Here is a 16067-nt window from a genome sequence, read left to right as displayed (position 1 = left end):
TATTTTGGTAATTCTTTTTCTTTTTCGCTTACGCTTACCCTTACACAGATGACTTCTCACGAATCCTCGGAAGGAGGGAACACACATTCCCACACAGACGGGCTTGCACGAGAGGGTTTTCCCTGTATTTTGTGGGAGGTACTGCAGGGAGCCGGTTATGCTACGCCTCCCCAATACGCGGTGCAGTTGTTCGAGGAGCACAGGGTACCCCACTGTAGGGTGAGGATGACCTTGGAGCCTCATCCTTTGCAGCCCGGCTGGCGTTCGCTGGACTCCGAGTCTTTCGGTTTCAGGGCCGAGGATACTATTGAGTCCACTGCCCTCCATGTGCTGACGACCTTCTGCGGCTTCCACCCCTTGGAGCTATCAACCCATCCCATTGGCTTGTTCCCCGCTGAGAAGGAGGACGACCATATGTGGAAGGATCGAGTGGAGCACGCCAATGATGTGTGGGCTCTCTACCCTGGACAGACCGCTCACCTGACGGTTCGGTGCATGAATGCCTGTATCATCTGCAGGTCATGCGAGGTGTGGCAATGTCCCAGCTGATGGGACTAATGGAGTCTACCAAGATCACCCTGGATAATAGGGAGGACCTTGTGGTAGACATGTCCACTAAGCTAGTGGAAAAGGACCTCCAGGTGGAGCAGATGGCCACTCATATCCAAGAGTTTGAGGATCAGGTAGAGGCCAGGGAGAACTCCATCGAGGTTCTAGAAGATCAGCTCCAGACCACCCAGCAACAGCTTGAAGAAGCCAACCAGCACTTGGATCTGCACCATCAAGAAATTCAGGACATGGAGGTAGAAGGCGTCGATGAGGATTGTAGACATCGAGGGAGGAGAGGAGACGGAGCCTGCATCCAGCTTGGACACTGCTGGCTCAGGTAGACCACCTTCCCCCGAGTCTAGCGTTGCCTCGTTTGCTCATTAGATTTCAGAGTTAGGATAAGGTGCGGCAGTAGAACTCCTTGAAACTAGCTTAGCTTTTGCTTTTGCACCTTGGAGGTACTAGGCTAGAGAGAGTCGAGTATTTTGAGCACTACTGTAACTGTTAGAAAACTCTTTTGGCTTGATGGATGATGGATGGCTTCTACCTTTAAGTATGATTGAAATTTTATTCTATTGATATCAATTGTGGAAGGCAAGGAATTATTTGGAATCTTACTGACCTTATTGTTTAAGATCTTTTATCATGTGTAATCACGGATTTCAAAGTATGATATTAAGAACATCCTAAATTTTAGATGACAGGAAGAGCGCGCCGTGGACAGAATGAGCGCATTCCTCCACCACCGCCGCCGCCTCCTACCATGCAAGAGTTGATGGCTCAGCAGAATGAGATTCTGCGACAGCTAGCTCACCGTCAGCCACCACCTCAGCACTATGGTGGTGGTGATCATCAGCAGCGTCCCCCAGCAGCGTCCCCCAGCAGCGGCCACCTATCAAGAGTTCCTCAGTACTCAACCGCCATTGTTCACTCGAGCAGAAGACCCACTCGACGTGGATGTTTGGCTCAGGGTGGTGGAATCCAAATTCCCACTGCTTAATGGAGGTTGTTCCGATGTGGCCAAGGTCTGCTTCGCCACCTAGCAGCTTTGTGGACCCGCATGAACATCGTGGGATCATTTCCTCGCTATTTAGCCAGTTGACCATGTGGTTGAGTGGGGAGAGTTCAAGGCAGCATTCAGGGGGCATCACATACCAGCAGGCATCATGGACCGCAAGCTCGATGAGTTTCTGGCACTCACTTAGGGAGGTCGTACAGTGTTGCAGTACGCCCAAGCTTTCAATGACCTATGTCAGTATGCAGGATATCATGCTGACACAGATGAGAAGAAGAGGGACAGGTTTAGGAGGGGCCTCAGTACTAAGCTTCATGACCGTCTCAACACCGTCAGGGCCAACAGCTACAATGAGTTAGTCAACATGGCCATCTCTCAGGAAGACTGCATCACAGCCCGTCAGGCAGAAAAGAAGAGGAAGACCCCTATGGCAGGACCTTCATCTCAGCCTCAGCGCTTCAGGATTGTGTCCGACACTTAGAATAGGGGGCCTCAGCAGCAGCAAGGACGATGGGTGATCCGACCACAATAGCAGCAGCAGGCAACCAACCGCGCTCAACCCCCAGTTCAGAGGAACAACAACCAGCCACAGCAGCAGTACCGACAGGGCAATGATAACAGGTGTTTCACTTGTGGCAGCACCGGACATTATGCTAATAATTGTCCCAAGAACCAGCAGAGGCAGGGGCAGAATGTAAATCAGATCCAAGGCAAGAGGCAGAGGGTGCAAGTGAGGCAAGGCAGGCTGAACTTCACCACATTGGCCGACATTCGAGAGGGAGCACCTGTCATGACTGGTATCTTTTCTGTTTTAAATTGACCTGTCGTCATTCTTTTTTATTCTGGCGCATCACACAGTTTTATCAGTGCAAAGTTTAGTGCCAAATGTTAGTTACCCTTCCACCACACAAATGGGGGCATTATGATCTCAACACCAGGAGGCAGAGTTGCCACCTATCAACTCAACTGACAAGTGCCTATTAAATTGGGTAGTCTTATAATTAAAACCACCCTCCTTATCATGGGATTGGAGAGCGTGGATATCATATTGGGAACAGGTTATCCCGACATCATGTTTTAATTGATGTCTCAACAAGAGCCATTGAAATCCACGCACCTTTTTGTGGAGACATCACATTGTACTTGCCTAATCAAGGTTGTACCCATTCCTGTGCACTCACCATGATAGAGTCGCCCGTAGAGAGGATTCCAGTGGTCTGTGAGTACCCTGATGTTTTCCCAGATGAATTGCCAGGGATACCACCCGACAGAGACATAGAGTTTGCAATTGAGCTGCAACCCGGGACTGCACCTATATCCAAGAGACCCTATAGGATGCCTCTGGCGGAGTTAGCAGAGCTAAAGAAGCAGTTACAAGAATTGTTGGATAAAGGATTCATTCGCCCAAGTACTTCACCATGGGGATGTCCGGCCTTGTTCGACAAGAAGAAGGATGAGAGCCTGAGATTGTGTGTGGACTACCGCCCTCTCAATGCGGTAACTATTAAAAATAAATATCCCTTGTCCCACATTGATGTGTTGTTTGATCAGTTGGTGGGAGCCAAGGTGTTTTCCAAAATAGACCTTCGCTCTGGCTATCACCAAATCAAAATCAGGGCCAGCGATGTTCCGAAGACGGCTTTCTCTACCAGATATGGGCTCTATGAGTACTTGGTGATGTCATTCGGGCTGACCAATGCCCCGACATATTTATGTATTTGATGAACTCAGTGTTTATGCCAGAGCTAGACAAGTTTGTGGTGATCTTCATTGATGATATCTTGGTCTATTCAAAGAATGAAGACGAGCATACTGAGCATTTGCACATTGTACTTCAGCGACTGCGGGATCATCACTTATATGCTAAATTGTCCAAATGTGATTTCTGGCTAAGGGAGATTAAATTCTTGGGTCACACCATTTCTCTGGATGGGATATCAGTAGATCCTGAGAAAGTGCAAGAGGTGATGGATTGGAAGCCTCCTACTATCGTACGCCAGATTCAGAGTTTTCTGGGATTGGTAGGATATTATCGGCGATTCATTCCGGATTTCTCCAAGATTGCTAAGCCAATGACAGAATTGTTGAAGAAGGGAGTAAAATTTGAATGGAGTCAGAAATGTGAGAATGCCTATCATGCGTAAAGGCACCATCTGACGACAGCACCCGTGCTAGCACAACCTGACAACACCAGATCTTTTGATGTGTATTGCGATGCTTCAAGCACTGGACTAGGTTGGATTTTGATGCAAGACAACAGAGTTATTGCCTACGCATCCAGAGCACTCAGGCCCCATGAGCAAAATTACCCCACGCATGATCTAGAGTTAGCAGCAGTAGTTCATGCTCTAAAGATATGGAGACATTACCTAATGGGAGCTCATTGTAATATCTATACTGACCACAAAGTCTCAAGTATATTTTCACTCAGGCTGATCTTAATATGAGGCAGAGGAGGTGGTTGGAATTGATAAAGGACTATGATTTGGAAGTGCATTACCATCCTAGCAAGGCCAATGTTGTGGCAGATGCCTTAAGTCGAAAAGCCCAATGCAACTGTGTAACTATGGACTCTAAGATCACCACTCTGTGTGATGAGTTGCACAAGCTGAACATGGAAGTTATTTCCCCAGGTACCCTGAATTATGTCTCAGTGGAGCCAACTCTACAAGAGCAGATAGTCCTGGCACAGTTTGGTGACAAGGGGGTTCAAGTCATTAAGGAGATGCTCGAACAAAAGGTGGATAAGTACAAATGCTTTCGTCAGGACAACAAGGGAGTTCTCTGGTTTGAAGACCGATTGGTTGTTCCTAAAAACCCAGAACTCAGGAAGAAAATATTGGACGAATCTCATCTATCCAAGTTTTCCATGCACCCCGGCAGTAACAAGATGTATTATGACCTCAGATCCTTGTATTGGTGGACCAGAATGAAAAGAGAAATTGCTAAGTATGTATCTGAGTGCGACACTTGCCAAAGAATCAAGGCTAGTCATTTGAAGGTAGCAGGTACCCTACAGCCTCTCCCCATACCCTCTTGAAAATGGGAGGAACTCAGCATGGATTTTATTGTGGATAAGTGCCTTTCTTTGCCTGAATTCTCTTACAATAATAGCTACCAATCCAGCCTAAAGATGGCACCTTTTGAAGCCTTGTATGGGAGAAGGTGTAGAACACCGCTAAATTGGTCACAAGCTGGAGAAAGGGAAATATTTGGACCTGACATAGTGCTTGAAGCCGATGATAAAGTCAGAGTCGTTAAGAAGAACTTGGAAGCTGCTCAGGCCAGGTAGAAGAGCTATCATAATAAAAGAAGGAAGCCTCTACAATTCGAAGTGGGAAATCATGTATATCTCAAGGTGTCACCCACCAAAGGTGTTAAGAGATTTGGGGTCAAGGGCAAGTTAGCTCCTCTCTATATTGGGCCCTATGAGATCAAAGAGATTTGTGGACCTGTAGCATACCAGTTGAAGTTGCCATCTCATATGTCAGCAATTCATGATGTGTTCCACGTGTCTCAGCTAAGGAAGTGTGTCCGCTTACCCACGGAAGTGCTACCTGAACTAGAATTGGAGATAGAACCGGACTTGTCATATCAAGAGCACCCCGTCAAGGTATTGGACCAAAAGGAAAGGTCAACTCGAGCAAGGTCAATCCGAATGTATAAGATTAAGTGGAGCAACCATTAAGAAGAAGAAGCTACGTGGGAAACTGAGGATTTTCTGCGCTCTCATTTCTTCGATTTTCTGCCTAAAGGCATCGGTGCGTAACCCAAAACACTCACCTCACCTGCACTTTGAATCTAAATATAAGAGAAACTGTGGCGGAACCGCCTGTATTATTCCAACTTAAGTGGCCAAGTCTCGCCTTAGAGGCAACGACACACTGAAATCGGAATACCCCGTCAGTCCCTCGGATCTAGTCCGATAAAAGCCACTTATCCAGGATCGAATACCACTAGCTCACTCGAAGGTGAGGCACAGAGAAATACAATAAAGCATAATACCACAAATTTGAGAAAGTATCGTTAGTGATTACATTATCGGAGTTTCAGAAATAATAACCATAAGTTTTTATGCAGCGGAAATAACTAACGGAGAAAACCGGGTAACATGGCAAAGCCTGGCCACGCTACTACTCCTGGTCCTCTCCTGCGGAAGCAGTAACCCTCTCGACCATCTATCCCGGTGGCAGGGATGAAGGCCAAGTCACACCATCAACCAAATCAAGGAGGTACCTGCAAAAATTATGCCACAAGGAAGGCTGAGTATACTAATACTCAGCTAGACTTACTCGGTGTGAGGAGTCTACTCCTCTACCTCTAGACCATGAAGATGTTTGGCTGAGGGGTTTGGTTTGCCAAAAGCACTAGCTGAGTGTAAAATCAAGTTTCAGATTTTCAGGTTCTATAATAATAATTTAGACTAGATGAGAACCTATCTATTCAAACATGGTATCAAACATTATATCAATCAACATCTTTTGCCAGTATCTCATTTTCACTTATTACTCAATGCGGTACAATGGATCAAGCAGTCTCATTAGCTGCGAGAAGCAGACGATTCGAATCGAGTTTTAACCTTGCAAGGTAAACCTAAACACACGACATGTAGGGGCACTCCGTCCCCACACATATCAACTGTCCCCATCGATTCCCTGTTCGTGGCCAGGGCTCATCGCCTTGGCATACAATGCTCCACTGACCCCGGCCGCCGCCGTGCAGTGGCCGCACTTGTACCCACCATATCTAGAATGGGAGACCAGTCTCAGGACGAGTGAGGGGAAAAGTCCGCGCCCGGCTTCACTCAGGTACTAGGTTTACCGGTTACCATATTTCCCGACATGTGTTTAGTACGTTCAAACGCTTGACACAGGTATCCGCACATTGATTCTTATTCCAATTTCGTCTCATAGACAACACATCCCCATGGATCTGTGTCCACAGACGACCATCATTCTGTTATCAAAATGGATACAACCAATTCCTGACCTCGCGCGAGTGCTAGAAAAATCACTCGACTTCTACTGAGATCCTGATTTAGGATAGCATCTACTCCACCTAGCATACTAGTATCCATCTCAAAAGGAATCCTGAGTTCATGCAACTAGGGTTTCAACCAACTCCTACACTTAAGTGCACGGTACAAGCCTACAAACATTAAGTGTAGTAAAATAGCATATATAACGGTTATGCATAAAATCGGGGCTTGCCTTTAATTTAACACTTAGATAGTGTTTGCTGGGGGGTACTTGCTTGGCGAGCATCCACTGGTTTGGCCTATCATTCTTCAGGTCGTCCACCAACTACATCTTGTGGTTGGCACCACATCACTTGCACGATCGTCATCTCTCGGTCCTAAATGAGATGCGGGATGCATATGTATGAATATGATGAAATATATCACAAGATAATCCTAAAATGGATGGTAGCAAACTAAACAGTAAATTGCAAGACACCACGACAACTGTACGCAATCGCTAGTTATCTATACGTCATCGAGCATACGTAGTCAATCATCACTGGAAAACAACAAACACTTCCTATAATTATCTATTGCAAATGCGACATCATAAGTACAAGCATTCACCACGTTCACTTTTATCATTCATTAGTTACTTATTATTAAACTAGTTAAGTATGCATAAATTTACGATGACTTACACATAGACAGACTTAGTTAAAAAAGGCATAGTTGCTTAATCGGGTTTTACAATCATTCACAACCTTCTATTGCAAGCATACACCCCAGAGAACACACAAGAGGAGATAGTTTATTCACAATTATAAATTGTACTACTTTAATGACGTTGATTACTTATTAGTATTAGCAGAAAGCCAAAGACATGATATTATTCATTTTGTTTCCCTAATATATAACTACACTTGCTAACTGTGGATTAAGCTAAGCTACTTATTAGACCTTAACCAATTTAGTTCACTAACTTAGTGAGATGTGTACTACTTACTTATATATAACCCCAATTATACTAGTCACTTATTATTATTACTCATGTTCAGCCAAATCCCAAAACAAACAAGTAGTCGACTCAAGACAGCTACAACAAGGTAGGACAATCAATCACATTCAACATGTTTGGGACAGCAGCATAGCAGTTGCTTGTTTCAGTTATAACTCAGACGTTATTTATCTAAACATGGTGAACAAATACTCTTTGGAAATCATATTAAACACTCTATAACTTTGGTATTTTCATCTCAAGCTGATTAGGCACTAAATAAGGTTAAATCGTGATAAATGACAGTTCTGTTCAGATTTTGACAGATTCAGACTTGCGACTTCAAATACTCATAACTAGAGATTCATGTATCCAACTAAAGTGATCCTAGACTTTCTGGAAATATATTTAAATTGTATATAAATTATTTATAAACAACTCAGGTTGATTCAAAGTGTATCAAAGCTAAAAGACACTAGAAGGCTTTGTTGTCCAGATTTAGACAGATTCAGACTTCACACTTCAGACATCCATAACTAAATCTTCAGATCACCAAAAAGAGTAATCCAAGACTTTTTGGAAAGCTTAGCAAAAGTACTACATAACTTATATAATCACCAAGAAGCGATTCTATGTTTAACCAAGTCAAACATTTCAGTTTTCGACATCTGTTCTGACAGTGGACAGAACACAGCAACCGTTTTGTAAAATTCATAACTATTAAACTATCATGCCTATGATTATGAAATTTTAACACAAGAAAGATAAGAAAAGCATCTATAACGTTCTTATAATGACCATGAATTGATTGTAATATTAACTTAAGCAACTATTGCAATCTCTGAAATCTGTTCAGAAATTGGACAGATTCAGGTACTGAACTTGTGAAAAGAATAACTTCTAAACCATTAATCCTTAGCTCATGAATTTTTTGGAAGAGCTATATATACAAGTTAATTACAATTTTTATATAGCACATATTTATAGAAAACACACTTTACTTTACTAGATTAACCGCACAACAAAAATTATACGAGCAGGAATTACAGTTTGCTAGCACAATAGCACTCAACTCAATCATCAATTAAAATCATGGAGAGACACTACCACCAATTTCTCAAGTTTAAATCATTATGACTTATTTATCAAGTTTCAGATACTTTAGCATTTCAAAAAAACATGCACGCTTTTATTTACTTCTATTTTTTCTCTAATTGTTCTTATAATTATAAAATGGGTGTTATTTTAGCACTATATGAAACTACCTAATTTGGGGCTGGCATTTTTATGAAGCATAGGTAATGACAAATCATGACTAATATATAAATTTCACATGCTCAGATTTTATATTTTATTTACTACAAAAATAACAAATTGTTAATGCAATAAAGCATATGAGAGCAAGTTAAATCTAAAACTAATTATTTTCTGTGGATGCATGACCATATTAAGTTTTCTTAGACCAATATAATATCATGTAAGGACAGTGGAACACTATTTTCCATTTTTACACTCATACATTATTTATAAACCATTTAAAACTATTTAATATGCATCAAACAAGTTAAATCACTAACTTAATCATACATGCACCACAATTCATGAAATTTTTACCAGTCACTAAGCATCGCACAGAGGGTCTACTGTAAAAATGTCAATCCATTTAGAGTACTGGAGCTACAGATCCAAAAATAACAATCAAAACAATAATCTTTTTCCTATTTAACATGTTTTAATTAACACACCAAGAAAACAGTGAACAACCTGTAATTTTTATATTTTTCTTAGATGAAGTATGACAACATATAACTAACAAAATAGGTTTCATCATTTTTGGATTTTTATAAATAAAATTATGGAGAGAAGCAAGTTCGTTTATTCTCTAAACCAGTTTTAAAATATGAATTTCTTCAGAAAAACTTTTCCACTAAAACATGCCAAAATATAGATCTAACAGATAAAACATTTCATAAGGAAGGCAACAAAACAAGTTTCGTGATTTTTGGATCTCTAAAACTCGAGATATGGATTTTTGAACATAATACATAAATCTGAAATTTTCAGCACACTCACATTCGTCCCTGGACCCACTTGTCACAGACTCAGGGGAGGTTTTCTTCTACCTCCAGCCATCACGTGAACAGCAGAGACCCGCAGAAAAACTATGGGGGCTGCTTGCGTGGTTGGTTCATCTATGGAGGGGGCCAAGCAGCGAGGAAACGGTGCCATGGGAAGAGAGGGTGCTCCTGCGCTGAACCAGAGGAGAGGGGGAAAGTGGCGTGGAGAGGAGGAGGAGGGCTGGTGCTGCCAATTATAGAACAGAGCTCTCGACATGTCAGCCTGCTGGCAGGTGATGACAGAGCAACGTTGGACGGACGTTTTTGGCATTTTCTGTTTGGATTCAGACCCGAATCACTGCAGAAGATATGTTCCTTGATGTATACTCTACAAATCTTGTACAGGACTTGAGGCGATTTGGACACTGGTTAGAGAGTTATAGACCCACGAAAACTGGTTTGTCAGTGGCTCAGAAATCAGTGGAAACTTGTGAAAACTGAATATCAAAGCATGTCAAACGGAATTTGATGAATGCCATATTTTAATATGTTGTGCCCCTATTAGTTATTAACAACTTTTATATTTGAAGAAACTTGAGTTGTTCAACAAAAATTTGGGAACGCGAGACGTCGACCCGAACGACGCTGATTTCAGACTTAGAAGAATTCGAATCCTGAAATCAGATTTTTATTCTGCCTTGATGGCACTGTTTGAGATACTTAAAAATTAAATCAAGGCTTGGTTTAAATATAAAACTTATTGTATTACACAGGTTCTATAACTTTTATTAATGATCAAATCTCATATCTTGAATATAAATAAAAGTTTTACTTTGGTCAAAGTAGTATCATTATAAAGCTTCCAATTATATTTTAAGGCAATTGGGGTATTTTTCTCGACATTTTCTTGGCATAGACCCTTAATAACTTTTGTTGTAGAGTTCATATAGAGTGTTTTGGAAAAGTTGGCATGACTTGGTTGAATTTATAAATTTTCTTTTACTTAATCGAGCAGTTTCAAGCAAGCGTATGGTTTATAATTTCATACAAATATTTGGTTTAAACTTTGGGAAATCTTTAGAATACACTTGATAGATAGAGATAAATGATGATATATAGAAAACAAGTCGAGTTGCATAAGAATTAATTAGAGGTTCGCACAAAGAGATCTTGCGGGAGAATGCGGATTCAGATTAAGTATTTGGACGTAGACCGACTATCGAGACAGCGGATTCGGACATAGATCGGATAATATCACAACTGTCAAGAGTCCGAATAAATGAGTCTGGACAGGAGTTACGAGACGTAATTGACTCTCGAATTTGCATTTGCTCCGAGAAATAAACGTTTTAACAGGCTCCAAATTTGGTTGTTCCCGAGATAGAATAATTCCAAATTTGGTGAAACATTCATGAGTAACTTGATGAATGGAGATAGATGTGATCGAGAAATAGAAATTTTCACTAAGCATTCGAGATTAGGACAAATCTCCCGACATAACACGAAATAGACACATGGGGTGTCACAGAAACATAGTTAATAAGAGCAGAGTAAGTCGTGAAACTAAATAAAAAGGACTTCCTTCTGAAGTTGCAAAGAGAATGACATTCGAAGAGCAGTTAACTAGAGAATCTTGATCAAAGGGAACCAAAACACACTAACACACACCTTCTTGGTACCCCACTAAAGGATCCCTACCCAATCTCGAGACAAGATTCCTTTAAGGGGGGAGGGCTGAACACCCTAGGTGTTACCCAAGGCCTTGGCCAAAGGAGCACACTTGTGTCCTACTCACCCTATATGCTAGATTGGAAAGTGAAGGCACTCAAAGCTTTAGAATCATGGCTAAGATAAGTATTAATCATAACAAGAGAGAAACCCTAGCCTTCATCCATTCTCACTCATGAAAAAGGTTTTAAAACCCTAATTCCCCTCTTAGAGCCATTAAACCCTAAACATGGGATTAAAGGGGAAAGAGTGGGCAAATGGCCAAATCATAAAAGGGAACATTTACCAAAGATGAAGTAAATTAGTAAATCCACAAAATGGATTAGGGGAGGTATTACGAAAAGGCCCAACAAAAACCCCAAAACAATTCACCAAGTGGGGAGCACACTAGGGCCATTCAAAACCAACCCTAGCCCAAAGATCAAATGTGTTCACCCTTGTGCTGGCGCCAAAACCACTTGGACCAAATAGCAAAAAGTGGCCAAATTACCCAAGGCACATCCCTGAAAAATTTGAATTCAAACCAAGGTCGTTTGACATGGTTTGACATCAGTTTTGTCGCTGGTGAACAGTGCAGACAGACAAGACTTGGCGCCCGCATATCTTGCAAACTAGGGCAGATCTTCCATTCGAACTTACACAAACTAGCTAGCCCTAGGTGCTAGGAAGAGATCTTGCACAAGACATTTGGCAAGATTCGCACGTTTTGGAGCTCTGCTGGCGCAAGAACTCTGGCAGATGAACACAGCCACGTGTTCGACGCGCCCTAGCGACACCAGAGCACGCCCTCGGCGCTCCGCCCACGCGGGCAGCCCCGCGCCGTGCCAACCCCGTGCCCATGCCCGCGCCCACGGCTATAAAAGCCACCCCAGCCTCGACTGTACACCCCCGCGCATCCCTGACCCAACCCGAGCTCGAGTTCGCTGGCGGATGCCTAGAGAGCGAAGTGCAAGCGGCCGTGCAAGCCACGGCCACTGTAGACCGGCCAAACCAGCCACTCCCCGTCCCGTCCGACCCTCCGGTTAGCTTCTACGGACCTCAGTGAAGCTCCCTGAGCCATGGATTGAACTCTACCTCATCGGAGACACCGGATCGACGTCACCGGACTTCAACCGGCCGCCGTCGCATGTAGACCGAGCTCCACGGTAAGCCTTTCATCGATTCCTTGCACCTGTAGCATCCTTAGCATCCCGTGAAGCTCCCTGTGCCATTTGATTGAGCCCTACCGCCGTGAGCAGACCGGAGCACACGCTGCCGACGAGCCCGACCGCCTACGCACGCGGTCAGACCTATTCCGGCCATCACCATCGACGACCCGCACCTCAACGTGACCGCCAGGACCTCCCGGATCTCACCAAGCCCTTCACCGGACCTCCCTCGCCGCCGGTAAGCCGCACCGTCCTTTTTCCTCTCCGTAGTTACTGTTACAAGGGGGAAGGAGCCCGGGTTGAAAGAAGGAAAAGCCAGGTGGATTTTGCGAAGTCAGTGACTCAGATGAATAGTTCCGCAGGGGTACGGTTTAAAGGATTAGTTAAGGGAAACACCAGGGGCCTCAGAGCAAACTGGTTTTCATTAAACCTTTTAAACTTTATTCTTTTAAATGCATACAGAACTTGCAAAATTCATAACTCCAATTTGATCCAGCCAAATTTGGTCAAACTAATTTTGCTAGGTTCTAAATAATATGAACTACTTAGGAAAAATACCAAACACCCTAAGTACTGCAAAAAATTTTAAAGTTTTCATTTAAATAAGTATACTACCCAAAACTAAATAAATAGAGGAAAAATAGAAATACTTTTGGACCGAGGGTAAGAAAAATCAGAGGCATGCCCAACTACTGACTACTTTATTTAAAAATGTTGAACTCCCCAGTATACTAGATTAAGAAGAGATTAACTATAAAAACTTGTTTTAGTCCAAACATTAAAAAAATGGAAAAGGGGATTAAAATTATGAACCAGAGGGCAACCACATTTTTCCTAGCTTACTTAAGTAGCATAGTTCACAAGAAAAATTTATTGAACCCTTTGTCAGTACAAAAGAAATGCACCACATTTTATTTCTTAAAAACAATGAGAACTTAGAAAATTTCTAGAGAAATAATCCTAAGAAGAAACCACCCCAATCCTTGGGATAACTAATAATATGCTAGTTTGAATCTAGGAAAAATATAAGTTCTGTTGTTTGACATTTTTCAAATGACAAGTTAGTTATAAGTACATTTTTGACATTAAACTTTAGAAAATAACAATTAAATAACCAATAGGACTTTTTCTGTAATTTTTGGCACAGAGACCTATAATCACCCATGAATCTTGACAAAAATAAATTTTAGTCCAGAAACCTCACCTAAATCAGAGCTGTAGTGCAAAGTGACTATCTACCCCTCACTTTTGTTATTTTTGCACAAGGACTATCTGAATTAATTCTAACCTCAATTTTTAGAATAAACTCCAGAGATCCATGTTAACCCACTATAATTTTTGTAACATTTTTTTGGAAAATTCTAAATTGCCATGGTAGTTCAAAAGCACTCAACAGTAAGCATAATAGAAAGTAAAAGGGGAATTATGGAAGGAATTAATATCATACAACTAAATCTTCCTAAGAGTCCAAATAAAACATAAAGGAGGTGATTGAAAGTTTTAAGTTCATTCAAGACCCTAAGATGAGTGTATGGAACCCTTAACACACCATCCGACAAAGAAAACCATAGTGCACCCACTGTTTTCATAATTGTTTCACCATGCGTAGTATTTGCAAATTGGCATATCATTACTATATATGTATCTTATTCATTGCATCCGATAGATTGTAATCTCACTGACGGAGAGTACATCCTCGTTCCGAAGCAAGGAGTTGCTCAGGAGGTAGCTCAGGAGCCAGCACCAGAGCCTGCCATCGAGGATCTGCCTGCCCCAGCTTTGAAAGGCAAGCCCCGGTTTTATGCATAACCGTTTATATATACTATTTTACTACACTTAATGTTTGTAGGTTTGTACTGTGCACTTAAGTGTAGGAGTTGACTGGAATCTTAGTTGCATGAACTCAGGATTCCTTTTGAGATGGATACTAGTATGCTAGGTCGAGTAGCTGCTTTACTAATTAGGGATCTCGGTAGAAGTCGAGTGATTTTTCTAGCACTCGCGCAAGGTCAGGAATTGGTTGTATCCATTTTTATATCATAATGATGATAGTCCGTGGACAACGACCCATGGGGATGCATTGTCTACAAGATGAGAAATGGGAATAAGGATTAAAGTGTGGTACAGTGTGTCAAGCGTTTGAACGTACTAAGCACATGCTGAGAAATATGGTAAATCGGTAAGCCTAGTTCTTGAGTGAACCTGGCAGCAGACTTTACTCCTCACGTAACCTGAGACGTGGTCTCCCATTCCAGTTATGGTGGGTACAAATGCGGTCACTACACGACGGCAGTCGGGGTCAGTGAGGCATTGTACGCCAATGCGGTGAGCGCTGTTCTGTTGACGGGGAATCGATGGGGACGGTTGATAAGTGTAGGGACGGAGTGCCTCGCCACGTCGCGTGTTTAGGTTTACCTTGCAAGGTTTAAAAACTCGATTCGAATCGTCTGCTTCTCGCAGCTAATGAGACTGCTTGATCCATGCTGCTACATTGAGTAATAAGTGGAAATGAGTTGATTGGCAAAAGATGTTGATTGTTAAAATGCTCGATACCATGTATGCTTAGCTAGGTACACATCTAGTCTTAGGAGAATCACACTAAAAACTTGAAAAACTAAAACTTGATTTTAGACTCAGCTAGCGCTTTTGGCAAACCAAACCCCTCAGCCAAACAGCTGCATGTCTAGAGGTAGAGGAGTAGACTCCTCACACCAGGTAAGTCTAGCTGAGTATTAGTATTGTTGGAACTTGCTCTCCTGAGCAAGTTGATCCAACGGGGGAGTGGAAATAGTGCAAACAAGGTTTAACTCGAGATGGCAATTGCTCTGTTAATCCAGCCTCTCAAGGGCACTGTACGGGGGTATTTATAGGTGCCTGAGTGTTCAACGTCCCAATGTAAGGACGTTTATGCCCTCGGGCACCTGGACTATCCCCAGAATATTCCCATAAGGGAGGGTTACAGACCGTCATTACAGAAAAGCTATTACAAATCAGGACCGTAACACGCTTCTCCGTGCGGGCTTTGTTATAGTGGGTCGAATCCCACGTGGGCCTCTAGGTCGGGTGAGGACGTGGGATGGAGAGACTTCGTCGTAGGCCTTCGTCTTGCAGTGAGGAGAATGAAGGGTGGGCCGCGCCGGTCAATTTGCCTCTATTGGTGCAGAGAGTTGACGAAGGCCTGGAGCAAAGGGTAGCGTCTTCGCCTTCGCCCCAACATTTGCCCTCCGAGGGACCAGTTTGACTGAGTCATCTGGTGCCGAAGACATCGCTAGATGGTGGAGACGCTGCCCTCGCTCGAAGTGGTTCCGCGGGGGTTTTTGATGTGTCTGTTGATGGATGTGGTACTGCTGGACTGCGGGCTTCCCGAAGCGTCGCGCCCTGTGTATAAAAAGGGGGCGGCGCGGCTCGGGCTCTCTTACCTTTCTGTGCGCCACAAAACCCTAACATTTTGAAACCGTTCACCCGCTCGCCTGCCCTCCTTGTTCCTCTTCATCGGAGATCTGGCTCGTGTCAAGCAAACCGCGCGCCGCCGCCGGCGGTACGTAGTAATGTCGTCTTCTTCTTCATCCGCTGCGAATGCGCCGTCGGGCGAATCGTCGTCCAAGGATACCTT

The sequence above is a fragment of the Zea mays genome, chromosome 7 (genome assembly GCF_902167145.1).
Source record: "Zea mays cultivar B73 chromosome 7, Zm-B73-REFERENCE-NAM-5.0, whole genome shotgun sequence".
NCBI lineage: Eukaryota > Viridiplantae > Streptophyta > Magnoliopsida > Poales > Poaceae > Zea > Zea mays.
Note: the sequence above shows the minus strand (reverse complement) of the source record.